A 14,825-nucleotide genomic window follows, 5' to 3' on the forward strand; every position below is an offset into this window, starting at 1 on the left:
CCGCGCCGAAACTGCCGCGCCGAAACTGCCGCGCCGAAACTGCCGCGCCGAAACTGCCGCGCCGAAACTGCCGCGCCGAAACTGCCGCGCCGAAACTGCCGCGCCGAAACTGCCGCGCCGAAACTGCTGCGCCGAAACAGCTGCGCCGAAACAGCTGCGCCGAAACAGCTGCGCCGAAACAGCTGCGCAGAAACAGCTAGGCATAAGCAGCTGCGCAGAAACAGCTGCGCAGAAACAGCTGCGCAGAAACAGATGCGCAGAAACAGCTGCGCAGAAACAGCTGCGCAGAAACAGCTGCGCGGAAACAGCTGCGCGGAAACAGCTGCGCGGAAACAGCTGCGCGGAAACAGCTGCGCGGAAACAGCTGCGCGGAAACAGCTGCGCGGAAACAGCTGCGCAGAAACAGCTGCGCAGAAGCAGCTGCGCAGAAACAGCTGCGCAGAAACAGCTGCGCAGAAACAGCTGCGCAGAAACAGCTGCGCAGAAACAGCTGCGCAGAAACAGCTGCGCAGAAACAGCTGCGCAGAAACAGCGGCGCAGAAACAGCGGCGCAGAAACACTCTATAGCCTCCGGTTACAGGAGCGTACCTCCATGTTCAATGTTTTTTGGGCAGTTGAACATGTAAAGTTGAATCCCGTACGCGCGTGGTAGGATCTCTAGACCACGCGCGCGTACGGAGTTCGTCACCCATGCTGTTGCAGTGAAGTCTCATCAGAAAATCAGAAACAGCTGCGCAGAAGCGGCTGTTCAGGAACAGCTGCGCAGGAACAGCTGCGCAGAAACAGCTGCGCAGAAACAGCTGCGCATAAACAGCTGCGCATAAACAGCTGCGCATAAACAGCTGCGCATAAACAGCTGCGCATAAACAGCTGCGCATAAACAGCTGCGCATGAACAGCTGCGCATGAACAGCTGCGCATGAACAGCTGCGCAGAAACAGCTGCGCAGAAACAGCTGCGCAGAAACAGCTGCGCAGAAACAGCTGCGCAGAAACAGCTGCGCAGGAACAGCTGCGCAGGAACAGCTGCGCAGAAACAGCTGCGCAGGAACAGCTGCGCAGGAACAGCTGCGCAGAAACAGCTGCGCAGAAACAGCAGCACAGGAACAGCTGCGCAGGAACAGCTGCGCAGGAACAGCTGCGCAGGAACAGCTGCGCAGGAACAGCCGCGCAGGAACAGCCGCGCAGGAACAGCCGCGCCGAAACAGCCGCGCCGAAACAGCCGCGCCGAAACAGCCGCGCCGAAACAGCCGCGCCGAAACAGCCGCGCCGAAACAGCCGCGCCGAAACAGCCGCGCCGAAACAGCCGCGCCGAAAAAGCCGCGCCGAAAAAGCCGCGCCGAAACAGCCGCGCCGAAACAGCCGCGCCGAAACAGCCGCGCCGAAACAGCCGCGCCGAAACAGCCGCGCCGAAACAGCCGCGCCGAAACAGCCGCGCCGAAACAGCCGCGCCGAAACAGCCGCGCCGAAACAGCCGCGCCGAAACTGCCGCGCCGAAACTGCCGCGCCGAAACTGCCGCGCCGAAACTGCCGCGCCGTAACTGCCGCGCCGAAACTGCCGCGCCGAAATTGCCGCGCCGAAACTGCCGCGCCGAAACAGCCGCGCCGAAACAGCCGCGCCGAAACAGCCGCGCCGAAACAGCGGCGCCGAAACAGCCGCGCCGAAACAGCCGCGCCGAAACAGCCGCGCCGAAACAGCCGCGCCGAAACAGCCGCGCCGAAACAGCCGCGCCGAAACAGCCGCGCCGAAACTGCCGCGCCGAAACTGCCGCGCCGAAACTGCCGCGCCGAAACTGCCGCGCCGAAACTGCCGCGCCGAAACTGCCGCGCCGAAACTGCCGCGCCGAAACTGCTGCGCCGAAACAGCTGCGCCGAAACAGCTGCGCCGAAACAGCTGCGCCGTAACAGCTGCGCAGAAACAGCTAGGCATAAGCAGCTGCGCAGAAACAGCTGCGCAGAAACAGCTGCGCAGAAACAGATGCGCAGAAACAGCTGCGCAGAAACAGCTGCGCAGAAACAGCTGCGCAGAAACAGCTGCGCAGAAACAGCTGCGCAGAAACAGCTGCGCAGAAACAGCTGCGCAGAGACAGCTGCGCAGAGACAGCTGCGCAGAGACAGCTGCGCAGAGACAGCTGCGCAGAAACAGCTGCGCAGAAACAGCTGCGCAGAAACAGCTGCGCAGAAACAGCTGCGCAGAAACAGCTGCGCAGAAACAGCTGCGCAGAAACAGCTTCGCAGAAACAGCTGCGCAGAAACAGATGCGCAGAAACAGCTGCGCAGAAACAGCTGCGCAGAAACAGCGGCGCAGAAACACTCTATAGCCTCCGGTTACAGGAGCGTACCTCCATGTTCAATGTTTTTTGGGCAGTTGAACATGTAAAGTTGAATCCCGTACGCGCGTGGTAGGATCTCTAGACCACGCGCGCGTACGGAGTTCGTCACCCATGCTGTTGCAGTGAAGTCTCATCAGAAAATCAGAAACAGCTGCGCGGAGACGGCTGCGCAGAAGCGGCTGCGCGGAAGCGGCTGCGCGGAAGCGGCTGCGCGGAAGCGGCTGCGCGGAAGCGGCTGCGCGGAAGCGGCTGCGCGGAAGCGGCTGCGCGGAAACGGCTGCGCGGAAACGGCTGCACGGAAACGGCTGCGCGGGAACGGCTGCGCGGGAACAGGTGCGCGGGAACAGGTGCGCGGGAACAGGTGCGCGGGAACAGCTGCGCAGGAACAGCTGCGCAGGAACAGCTGCACAGGAACAGGTGCGCAGGAACAGCTGCGCAGGAACAGCTGCGCAGGAACAGGTGCGCAGGAACAGGTGCGCAGAAACAGCTGCGCCGAAACAGCTGCGCAGAAACAGCGGCGCAGAAACAGCGGCGCAGAAACAGCGGCGCAGAAACAGCGGCGCAGAAACACTCTATAGCCTCCGGTTACAGGAGCGTACCTCCATGTTCAATGTTTTTTGGGCAGTTGAACATGTAAAGTTGAATCCCGTACGCGCGTGGTAGGATCTCTAGACCACGCGCGCGAACGGAGTTCGTCACCCATGCTGTTGCAGTGAAGTCTCATCAGAAAATCAGAAACAGCTGCGCAGAAGCGGCTGCGCAGAAGCGGCTGCGCGGAAGCGGCTGCGCGGAAGCGGCTGCGCGGAAGCGGCTGCGCGGAAGCGGCTGCGCGGAAGCGGCTGCGCGGAAGCGGCTGCGCGGAAGCGGCTGCGCGGAAGCGGCTGCGCGGAAGCGGCTGCGCGGAAACGGCTGCGCAGATACGGCTGCGCAGAAACGGCTGCGCAGAAACGGCTGCGCAGAAACGGCTGCGCAGAAACGGCTGCGCAGAAACGGCTGCGCAGAAACGGCTGCGCAGAAACGGCTGCGCAGAAACGGCTGCGCAGAAACGGCTGCGCAGAAACGGCTGCGCAGAAGCGGCTGCGCAGAAACGGCTGCGCAGAAACAGCTGCGCAGAAACAGCTGCGCAGAAACAGCTGCGCAGAAACAGCTGCGCAGAAGCAGCTGCGCAGAAACAGCTGCGCAGAAACAGCTGCGCAGAAACAGCTGCGCAGAAACAGCTGCGCAGAAACAGCTGCGCAGAAACAGCTGCGCAGAAACAGCTGCGCAGGAACAGCTGCGCAGAAACAGCTGCGCAGGAACAGCTGCGCAGGAACAGCTGCGCAGGAACAGCTGCGCAGAAACAGCTGCGCAGGAACAGCTGCGCAGGAACAGCTGCGCAGGAACAGCTGCGCAGGAACAGCTGCGCAGAAACAGCTGCGCAGAAACAGCTGCGCAGAAACAGCTGCGCAGAAACAGCTGCGCAGGAACAGCTGCGCAGAAACAGCTGCGCAGAAACAGTGCGCAGAAACAGCTGCGCAGAAACAGCTGCGCAGAAACAGCTGCGCAGGAACAGCTGCGCAGAAACAGCTGCGCAGAAACAGCTGCGCAGAATCAGCTGTGCAGAATCAGCTGCGCAGAAACAGCTGCGCAGAAACAGCTGCGCAGGAACAGCTGCGCAGGAACAGCTGCGCAGAAACAGCTGCGCAGAAACAGCTGCGCAGAAACAGCTGCGCAGGAACAGCTGCGCAGGAACAGCTGCGCAGGAACAGCTGCGCAGGAACAGCTGCGCAGGAACAGCTGCGCAGAAACAGCTGCGCGGAAACAGCTGCGCGGAAACAGCTGCGCGGAAACAGCTGCGCGGAAACAGCTGCGCGGAAACAGCTGCGCGGAAACAGCTGCGCGGAAACAGCTGCGCGGAAACAGCTGCGCGGAAACAGCTGCGCAGAAACAGCTGCGCAGAAACAGCTGCGCAGAAACAGCTGCGCAGAAACAGCTGCGCAGAAACAGCGGCGCAGAAACAGCGGCGCAGAAACACTCTATAGCCTCCGGTTACAGGAGCGTACCTCCATGTTCAATGTTTTTTGGGCAGTTGAACATGTAAAGTTGAATCCCGTACGCGCGTGGTAGGATCTCTAGACCACGCGCGCGTACGGAGTTCGTCACCCATGCTGTTGCAGTGAAGTCTCATCAGAAAATCAGAAACAGCTGCGCAGAAGCGGCTGCGCAGAAGCGGCTGCGCAGAAGCGGCTGCGCAGAAACGGCTGCGCAGGAACGGCTGCGCAGGAACGGCTGCGCAGGAACGGCTGCGCAGGAACGGCTGCGCAGGAACGGCTGCGCAGGAACGGCTGCGCAGAAACGGCTGCGCAGAAACAGCTGCGCAGAAACAGCTGCGCATAAACGGCTGCGCATAAACGGCTGCGCATAAACGGCTGCGCATAAACGGCTGCGCATAAACGGCTGCGCAGAAACGGCTGCGCATAAACGGCTGCGCATAAACGGCTGCGCATAAACGGCTGCGCATAAACGGCTGCGCATAAACGGCTGCGCAGGAACGGCTGCGCAGGAACGGCTGCGCAGAAACGGCTGCGCAGAAACGGCTGCGCAGAAACGGCTGCACAGAAACGGCTGCGCAGAAACGGCTGCGCAGAAACGGCTGCGCAGAAACGGCTGCGCAGAAACGGCTGCGCAGAAGCGGCTGCGCAGAAGCGGCTGCGCAGAAACGGCTGCGCAGATACGGCTGCGCAGAAACGGCTGCGCAGAAACGGCTGCGCAGAAACGGCTGCGCAGAAACGGCTGCGCAGAAACGGCTGCGCAGAAACGGCTGCGCAGAAACGGCTGCGCAGAAACGGCTGCGCAGAAGCGGCTGCGCAGAAGCGGCTGCGCAGAAACGGCTGCGCAGATACGGCTGCGCAGAAACGGCTGCGCAGAAACGGCTGCGCAGAAACGGCTGCGCAGAAACGGCTGCGCAGAAACGGCTGCGCAGAAACGGCTGCGCAGTAACGGCTGCGCAGAAACGGCTGCGCAGAAACGGCTGCGCAGAAACGGCTGCGCAGAAACGGCTGCGCAGAAACGGCTGCGCAGAAACGGCTGCGCAGAAACGGCTGCGCAGAAACGGCTGCGCAGAAACGGCTGCGCAGAAACAGCTGCGCAGAAACAGCGGCGCAGAAACAGCTGCGCAGAAACAGCTGCGCAGAAACAGCTGCGCAGAAACAGCTGCGCAGAAGCAGCTGCGCAGAAACAGCTGCGCAGAAACAGCTGCGCAGAAACAGCTGCGCAGAAACAGTGCGCAGAAACAGCTGCGCAGAAACAGCTGCGCAGAAACAGCTGCGCAGGAACAGCTGCGCAGAAACAGCTGCGCAGAAACAGCTGCGCAGAATCAGCTGCGCAGAATCAGCTGCGCAGAAACAGCTGCGCAGAAACAGCTGCACAGGAACAGCTGCGCAGGAACAGCTGCGCAGAAACAGCTGCGCAGAAACAGCTGCGCAGAAACAGCTGCGCAGGAACAGCTGCGCAGGAACAGCTGTGCAGGAACAGCTGCGCAGGAACAGCTGCGCAGGAACAGCTGCGCAGGAACAGCTACGCAGGAACAGCTGCGCAGGAACAGCTGCGCAGAAACAGCTGCGCAGGAACAGCTGCGCAGGAACAGCTGCGCAGGAACAGCTGCGCGGAAACAGCTGCGCGGAAACAGCTGCGCGGAAACAGCTGCGCGGAAACAGCTGCGCGGAAACAGCTGCGCGGAAACAGCTGCGCGGAAACAGCTGCGCGGAAACAGCTGCGCGGAAACAGCTGCGCGGAAACAGCTGCGCAGAAACAGCTGCGCAGAAGCAGCTGCGCAGAAACAGCTGCGCAGAAACAGCTGCGCAGAAACAGCTGCGCAGAAACAGCTGCGCAGAAACAGCTGCGCAGAAACAGCGGCGCAGAAACAGCGGCGCAGAAACACTCTATAGCCTCCGGTTACAGGAGCGTACCTCCATGTTCAATGTTTTTTGGGCAGTTGAACATGTAAAGTTGAATCCCGTACGCGCGTGGTAGGATCTCTAGACCACGCGCGCGTACGGAGTTCGTCACCCATGCTGTTGCAGTGAAGTCTCATCAGAAAATCAGAAACAGCTGCGCAGAAGCGGCTGCGCAGGAACAGCTGCGCAGGAACAGCTGCGCAGAAACAGCTGCACAGAAACAGCTGCGCATAAACAGCTGCGCATAAACAGCTGCGCATAAACAGCTGCGCATAAACAGCTGCGCATAAACAGCTGCGCATGAACAGCTGCGCATGAACAGCTGCGCATGAACAGCTGCGCAGAAACAGCTGCGCAGAAACAGCTGCGCAGAAACAGCTGCGCAGAAACAGCTGCGCAGGAACAGCTGCGCAGGAACAGCTGCGCAGAAACAGCTGCGCAGGAACAGCTGCGCAGGAACAGCTGCGCAGGAACAGCTGCGCAGAAACAGCTGCGCAGGAACAGCAGCGCAGGAACAGCTGCGCAGGAACAGCTGCGCAGGAACAGCTGCGCAGGAACAGCCGCGCAGGAACAGCCGCGCAGGAACAGCCGCGCAGGAACAGCCGCGCCGAAACAGCCGCGCCGAAACAGCCGCGCCGAAACAGCCGCGCCGAAACAGCCGCGCCGAAACAGCCGCGCCGAAACAGCCGCGCCGAAACAGCCGCGCCGAAACAGCCGCGCCGAAACAGCCGCGCCGAAACAGCCGCGCCGAAAAAGCCGCGCCGAAAAAGCCGCGCCGAAACAGCCGCGCCGAAACAGCCGCGCCGAAACAGCCGCGCCGAAACAGCCGCGCCGAAACAGCCGCGCCGAAACAGCCGCGCCGAAACAGCCGCGCCGAAACAGCCGCGCCGAAACAGCCGCGCCGAAACAGCCGCGCCGAAACAGCCGCGCCGAAACAGCCGCGCCGAAACAGCCGCGCCGAAACAGCCGCGCCGAAACAGCCGCGCCGAAACAGCCGCGCCGAAACAGCCGCGCCGAAACAGCCGCGCCGAAACTGCCGCGCCGAAACTGCCGCGCCGAAACTGCCGCGCCGAAACTGCCGCGCCGTAACTGCCGCGCCGAAACTGCCGCGCCGAAACTGCCGCGCCGAAACTGCCGCGCCGAAACAGCCGCGCCGAAACAGCCGCGCCGAAACAGCCGCGCCGAAACAGCCGCGCCGAAACAGCCGCGCCGAAACAGCCGCGCCGAAACAGCCGCGCCGAAACAGCCGCGCCGAAACAGCCGCGCCGAAACAGCCGCGCCGAAACAGCCGCGCCGAAACTGCCGCGCCGAAACTGCCGCGCCGAAACTGCCGCGCCGAAACTGCCGCGCCGAAACTGCCGCGCCGAAACTGCCGCGCCGAAACTGCCGCGCCGAAACTGCCGCGCCGAAACTGCCGCGCCGAAACTGCTGCGCCGAAACAGCTGCGCCGAAACAGCTGCGCCGAAACAGCTGCGCCGAAACAGCTGCGCAGAAACAGCTAGGCATAAGCAGCTGCGCAGAAACAGCTGCGCAGAAACAGCTGCGCAGAAACAGATGCGCAGAAACAGCTGCGCAGAAACAGCTGCGCGGAAACAGCTGCGCGGAAACAGCTGCGCGGAAACAGCTGCGCGGAAACAGCTGCGCGGAAACAGCTGCGCGGAAACAGCTGCGCGGAAACAGCTGCGCGGAAACAGCTGCGCAGAAACAGCTGCGCAGAAGCAGCTGCGCAGAAACAGCTGCGCAGAAACAGCTGCGCAGAAACAGCTGCGCAGAAACAGCTGCGCAGAAACAGCTGCGCAGAAACAGCTGCGCAGAAACAGCGGCGCAGAAACAGCGGCGCAGAAACACTCTATAGCCTCCGGTTACAGGAGCGTACCTCCATGTTCAATGTTTTTTGGGCAGTTGAACATGTAAAGTTGAATCCCGTACGCGCGTGGTAGGATCTCTAGACCACGCGCGCGTACGGAGTTCGTCACCCATGCTGTTGCAGTGAAGTCTCATCAGAAAATCAGAAACAGCTGCGCAGAAGCGGCTGCGCAGGAACAGCTGCGCAGGAACAGCTGCGCAGAAACAGCTGCGCAGAAACAGCTGCGCATAAACAGCTGCGCATAAACAGCTGCGCATAAACAGCTGCGCATAAACAGCTGCGCATAAACAGCTGCGCATAAACAGCTGCGCATGAACAGCTGCGCATGAACAGCTGCGCATGAACAGCTGCGCAGAAACAGCTGCGCAGAAACAGCTGCGCAGAAACAGCTGCGCAGAAACAGCTGCGCAGAAACAGCTGCGCAGGAACAGCTGCGCAGGAACAGCTGCGCAGAAACAGCTGCGCAGGAACAGCTGCGCAGGAACAGCTGCGCAGAAACAGCTGCGCAGAAACAGCAGCACAGGAACAGCTGCGCAGGAACAGCTGCGCAGGAACAGCTGCGCAGGAACAGCCGCGCAGGAACAGCCGCGCAGGAACAGCCGCGCCGAAACAGCCGCGCCGAAACAGCCGCGCCGAAACAGCCGCGCCGAAACAGCCGCGCCGAAACAGCCGCGCCGAAACAGCCGCGCCGAAACAGCCGCGCCGAAACAGCCGCGCCGAAACAGCCGCGCCGAAACAGCCGCGCCGAAAAAGCCGCGCCGAAAAAGCCGCGCCGAAAAAGCCGCGCCGAAACAGCCGCGCCGAAACAGCCGCGCCGAAACAGCCGCGCCGAAACAGCCGCGCCGAAACAGCCGCGCCGAAACAGCCGCGCCGAAACAGCCGCGCCGAAACAGCCGCGCCGAAACAGCCGCGCCGAAACAGCCGCGCCGAAACAGCCGCGCCGAAACAGCCGCGCCGAAACAGCCGCGCCGAAACAGCCGCGCCGAAACAGCCGCGCCGAAACAGCCGCGCCGAAACAGCCGCGCCGAAACTGCCGCGCCGAAACTGCCGCGCCGAAACTGCCGCGCCGAAACTGCCGCGCCGTAACTGCCGCGCCGAAACTGCCGCGCCGAAATTGCCGCGCCGAAACTGCCGCGCCGAAACAGCCGCGCCGAAACAGCCGCGCCGAAACAGCCGCGCCGAAACAGCCGCGCCGAAACAGCCGCGCCGAAACAGCCGCGCCGAAACAGCCGCGCCGAAACAGCCGCGCCGAAACAGCCGCGCCGAAACAGCGGCGCCGAAACTGCCGCGCCGAAACTGCCGCGCCGAAACTGCCGCGCCGAAACTGCCGCGCCGAAACTGCCGCGCCGAAACTGCCGCGCCGAAACTGCTGCGCCGAAACTGCTGCGCCGAAACAGCTGCGCCGAAACAGCTGCGCCGAAACAGCTGCGCCGAAACAGCTGCGCAGAAACAGCTAGGCATAAGCAGCTGCGCAGAAACAGCTGCGCAGAAACAGCTGCGCAGAAACAGATGCGCAGAAACAGCTGCGCAGAAACAGCTGCGCAGAAACAGCTGCGCAGAAACAGCTGCGCAGAAACAGCTGCGCAGAAACAGCTGCGCAGAGACAGCTGCGCAGAGACAGCTGCGCAGAGACAGCTGCGCAGAAACAGCTGCGCAGAAACAGCTGCGCAGAAACAGCTGCGCAGAAACAGCTGCGCAGAAACAGCTTCGCAGAAACAGCTGCGCAGAAACAGATGCGCAGAAACAGCTGCGCAGAAACAGCTGCGCAGAAACAGCGGCGCAGAAACACTCTATAGCCTCCGGTTACAGGAGCGTACCTCCATGTTCAATGTTTTTTGGGCAGTTGAACATGTAAAGTTGAATCCCGTACGCGCGTGGTAGGATCTCTAGACCACGCGCGCGTACGGAGTTCGTCACCCATGCTGTTGCAGTGAAGTCTCATCAGAAAATCAGAAACAGCTGCGCGGAGACGGCTGCGCAGAAGCGGCTGCGCGGAAGCGGCTGCGCGGAAGCGGCTGCGCGGAAGCGGCTGCGCGGAAGCGGCTGCGCGGAAGCGGCTGCGCGGAAGCGGCTGCGCGGAAACGGCTGCGCGGAAACGGCTGCGCGGAAACGGCTGCACGGAAACGGCTGCGCGGGAACGGCTGCGCGGGAACAGGTGCGCGGGAACAGGTGCGCGGGAACAGGTGCGCGGGAACAGCTGCGCAGGAACAGCTGCGCAGGAACAGCTGCACAGGAACAGGTGCGCAGGAACAGCTGCGCAGGAACAGCTGCGCAGGAACAGGTGCGCAGGAACAGGTGCGCAGAAACAGCTGCGCCGAAACAGCTGCGCAGAAACAGCGGCGCAGAAACAGCGGCGCAGAAACAGCGGCGCAGAAACAGCGGCGCAGAAACACTCTATAGCCTCCGGTTACAGGAGCGTACCTCCATGTTCAATGTTTTTTGGGCAGTTGAACATGTAAAGTTGAATCCCGTACGCGCGTGGTAGGATCTCTAGACCACGCGCGCGAACGGAGTTCGTCACCCATGCTGTTGCAGTGAAGTCTCATCAGAAAATCAGAAACAGCTGCGCAGAAGCGGCTGCGCGGAAGCGGCTGCGCGGAAGCGGCTGCGCGGAAGCGGCTGCGCGGAAGCGGCTGCGCGGAAGCGGCTGCGCGGAAGCGGCTGCGCGGAAGCGGCTGCGCGGAAGCGGCTGCGCGGAAGCGGCTGCGCGGAAGCGGCTGCGCGGAAGCGGCTGCGCGGAAACGGCTGCGCAGATACGGCTGCGCAGAAACGGCTGCGCAGAAACGGCTGCGCAGAAACGGCTGCGCAGAAACGGCTGCGCAGAAACGGCTGCGCAGAAACGGCTGCGCAGAAACGGCTGCGCAGAAACGGCTGCGCAGAAACGGCTGCGCAGAAACGGCTGCGCAGAAACGGCTGCGCAGAAGCGGCTGCGCAGAAACGGCTGCGCAGAAACGGCTGCGCAGAAACGGCTGCGCAGAAACAGCTGCGCAGAAACAGCTGCGCAGAAACAGCTGCGCAGAAACAGCTGCGCAGAAACAGCTGCGCAGAAACAGCTGCGCAGAAGCAGCTGCGCAGAAACAGCTGCGCAGAAACAGCTGCGCAGAAACAGCTGCGCAGAAACAGCTGCGCAGAAACAGCTGCGCAGAAACAGCTGCGCAGAAACAGCTGCGCAGATACAGCTGCGCAGATACAGCTGCGCAGATACAGCTGCGCAGAAACAGCTGCGCAGAAACAGCTGCGCAGAAACAGCTGCGCAGAAACAGCTGCGCAGGAACAGCTGCGCAGAAACAGCTGCGCAGGAACAGCTGCGCAGGAACAGCTGCGCAGGAACAGCTGCGCAGAAACAGCTGCGCAGGAACAGCTGCGCAGGAACAGCTGCGCAGGAACAGCTGCGCAGGAACAGCTGCGCAGGAACAGCTGCGCAGGAACAGCTGCGCAGGAACAGCTGCGCAGGAACAGCTGCGCAGAAACAGCTGCGCAGAAACAGCTGCGCAGAAACAGCTGCGCAGAAACAGCTGCGCAGAAACAGCTGCGCAGAAACAGCGGCGCAGGAACAGCGGCGCAGAAACAGCGGCGCAGAAACACTCTATAGCCTCCGGTTACAGGAGCGTACCTCCATGTTCAATGTTTTTTGGGCAGTTGAACACCGTACGCGCGTGGTAGGATCTCTAGACCACGCGCGCGTACGGAGTTCGTCACCCATGCTGTTGCAGTGAAGTCTCATCAGAAAATCAGAAACAGCTGCGCAGAAGCGGCTGCGCAGAAGCGGCTGCGCAGAAACGGCTGCGCAGAAACGGCTGCGCAGAAACGGCTGCGCAGGAACAGCTGCGCATAAGCGGCTGCGCATAAGCGGCTGCGCAGAAGCGGCTGCGCTGAAGCGGCTGCGCAGAAGCGGCTGCGCAGAAGCGGCTGCGCAGAAGCGGCTGCGCAGAAGCGGCTGCGCAGAAGCGGCTGCGCAGAAGCGGCTGCGCAGAAGCGGCTGCGCAGAAGCGGCTGCGCAGAAGCGGCTGCGCAGTAGCGGCTGCGCAGTAGCGGCTGCGCAGAAGCGGCTGCGCAGAAGCGGCTGCGCAGAAGCGGCTGCGCAGAAGCGGCTGCGCAGAAGCGGCTGCGCAGAAGCGGCTGCGCAGAAGCGGCTGCGCAGAAGCGGCTGCGCAGAAGCGGCTGCGCAGAAACGGCTGCGCAGAAACGGCTGCGCAGAAACGGCTGCGCAGAAACGGCTGCGCAGAAGCGGCTGCGCAGAAGCGGCTGCGCAGAAGCGGCTGCGCAGAAGCGGCTGCGCAGAAGCGGCTGCGCAGAAGCGGCTGCGCAGAAGCGGCTGCGCAGAAGCGGCTGCGCAGAAGCGGCTGCGCAGAAGCGGCTGCGCAGAAACGGCTGCGCAGAAACGGCTGCGCAGAAACGGCTGCGCAGAAACGGCTGCGCAGATACGGCTGCGCAGAAACGGCTGCGCAGAAACGGCTGCGCAGAAACGGCTGCGCAGATACGGCTGCGCAGAAACGGCTGCGCAGAAACGGCTGCGCAGAAACGGCTGCGCAGAAACGGCTGCGCAGGAACGGCTACGCAGGAACGGCTGCGCAGGAACGGCTGCGCAGGAACGGCTGCGCAGGAACGGCTGCGCAGGAACGGCTGCGCAGGAACGGCTTCGCAGAAGCGGCTGCGCAGAAGCGGCTGCGCAGATGCGGCTGCGCAGAAGCGGCTGCGCAGAAGCGGCTGCGCAGAAGCGGCTGCGCAGAAGCGGCTGCGCAGAAGCGGCTGCGCAGAAGCGGCTGCGCAGAAGCGGCTGCGCAGAAGCGGCTGCGCAGAAGCGGCTGCGCAGAAGCGGCTGCGCAGAAGCGGCTGCGCAGAAACGGCTGCGCAGAAACGGCTGCGCAGAAACGGCTGCGCAGAAACGGCTGCGCAGAAACGGCTGCGCAGAAACGGCTGCGCAGAAACGGCTGCGCAGGAACGGCTGCGCAGGAACGGCTGCGCAGAAACGGCTGCGCAGAAACGGCTGCGCAGAAACGGCTGCGCAGAAACGGCTGCGCATAAACGGCTGCGCAGAAACGGCTGCGCAGAAACGGCTGCGCAGAAACGGCTGCGCAGAAACGGCTGCGCAGAAACGGCTGCGCAGAAACGGCTGCGCAGAAACGGCTGCGCAGAAACAGCTGCGCAGAAACAGCTGCGCAGAAACAGCTGCGCAGGAACAGCTGCACAGAAACAGCTGCGCAGAAACAGCTGCGCAGAAACAGCTGCGCAGGAACAGCTGCGCAGGAACAGCTGCGCAGAAACAGCTGCGCAGGAACAGCTGCGCAGGAACAGCTACGCAGGAACAGCTGCGCAGGAACAGCTGCGCAGGAACAGCTGCGCAGGAACAGCTGCGCAGGAACAGCTGCGCAGGAACAGCTGCGCAGAAACAGCTGCGCAGGAACAGCTGCGCAGAAACAGCTGCGCAGGAACAGCTGCGCAGAAACAACTGCGCAGAAACAACTGCGCAGAAACAGCTGCGCAGGAACAGCTGCGCAGAAACAGCTGCGCAGAAACAGCTGCGCAGAAACAGCTTCGCAGAAACAGCTGCGCAGAAACAGCTGCGCAGAAACAGCTGCGCAGGAACAGCTGCGCAGGAACAGCTGCGCAGAAACAGCTGCGCAGAAACAGCTGCGCAGAAACAGCTGCGCAGGAACAGCTGCGCAGAAACAGCTGCGCAGAAACAGCTGCGCAGAAACAGCTGCGCAGAAACAGCTGCGCAGAAACAGCTGCGCAGAAACAGCTGCGCAGAAACAGCTGCGCAGAAACAGCTGCGCAGAAACAGCTGCGCAGAAACAGCTGCGCAGAAACAGCTGCGCAGAAACAGCTGCGCAGGAACAGCTGCGCAGGAACAGCTGCGCAGGAACAGCTGCGCAGGAACAGCTGCGCAGGAACAGGTGCGCAGGAACAGGTGCGCAGGAACAGGTGCGGAGGAACAGGTGCGCAGGAACAGCTGCGCAGGAACAGGTGCGCAGGAGCAGGTGCGCAGGAGCAGCTGCGCAGGAACAGCTGCGCAGGAACAGCTGCGCAGGAACAGCTGCGCAGGAACAGCTGCGCAGGAACAGCTGCGCAGGAACAGCTGCGCAGGAACAGCTGCGCAGGAACAGGTGCGCAGGAACAGGTGCGCAGGAACAGCTGCGCAGAAACAGCTGCGCAGAAACAGCTGCGCAGAAACAGCTGCGCAGAAACAGCTGCGCAGAAACAGCTGCGCAGAAACAGCTGCGCAGAAACAGCTGCGCAGAAACAGCTCCGCAGAAACAGCTGCGCAGAGACAGCTGCGCAGAGACAGCTGCGCAGAGACAGCTGCGCAGAAACAGCTGCGCAGAAACAGCTGCGCAGAAACAGCTGCGCAGAAACAGCTGCGCAGAAACAGCTGCGCAGAAACAGCTGCGCAGAAACAGCTGCGCAGAAACAGATGCGAAGAAACAGCTGCGCAGAAACAGCTGCGCAGAAACACCTGCGCAGAAACAGCGGCGCAGAAACAGCGGCGCAGAAACAGCTGCGCAGGAACAGCTGCGCAGGAACAGCTGCGCAGAAACAGCTGCGCAGGAACAGCTGCGCAGGAACAGCTGCGCAGAAACAGCTGCGCAGAAACAGCTGCGCAGAAACAGCTGCGCAGGAACAGCTGCGCAGGAACAGCTGCGCAGAAACAGCTGCGCAGAAACAGCTGCGCAGAAACAGCTGCGCAGGAA

Source organism: Schistocerca nitens, unplaced genomic scaffold (genome assembly GCF_023898315.1).
Source record: "Schistocerca nitens isolate TAMUIC-IGC-003100 unplaced genomic scaffold, iqSchNite1.1 HiC_scaffold_468, whole genome shotgun sequence".
Lineage (NCBI taxonomy): Eukaryota > Metazoa > Arthropoda > Insecta > Orthoptera > Acrididae > Schistocerca > Schistocerca nitens.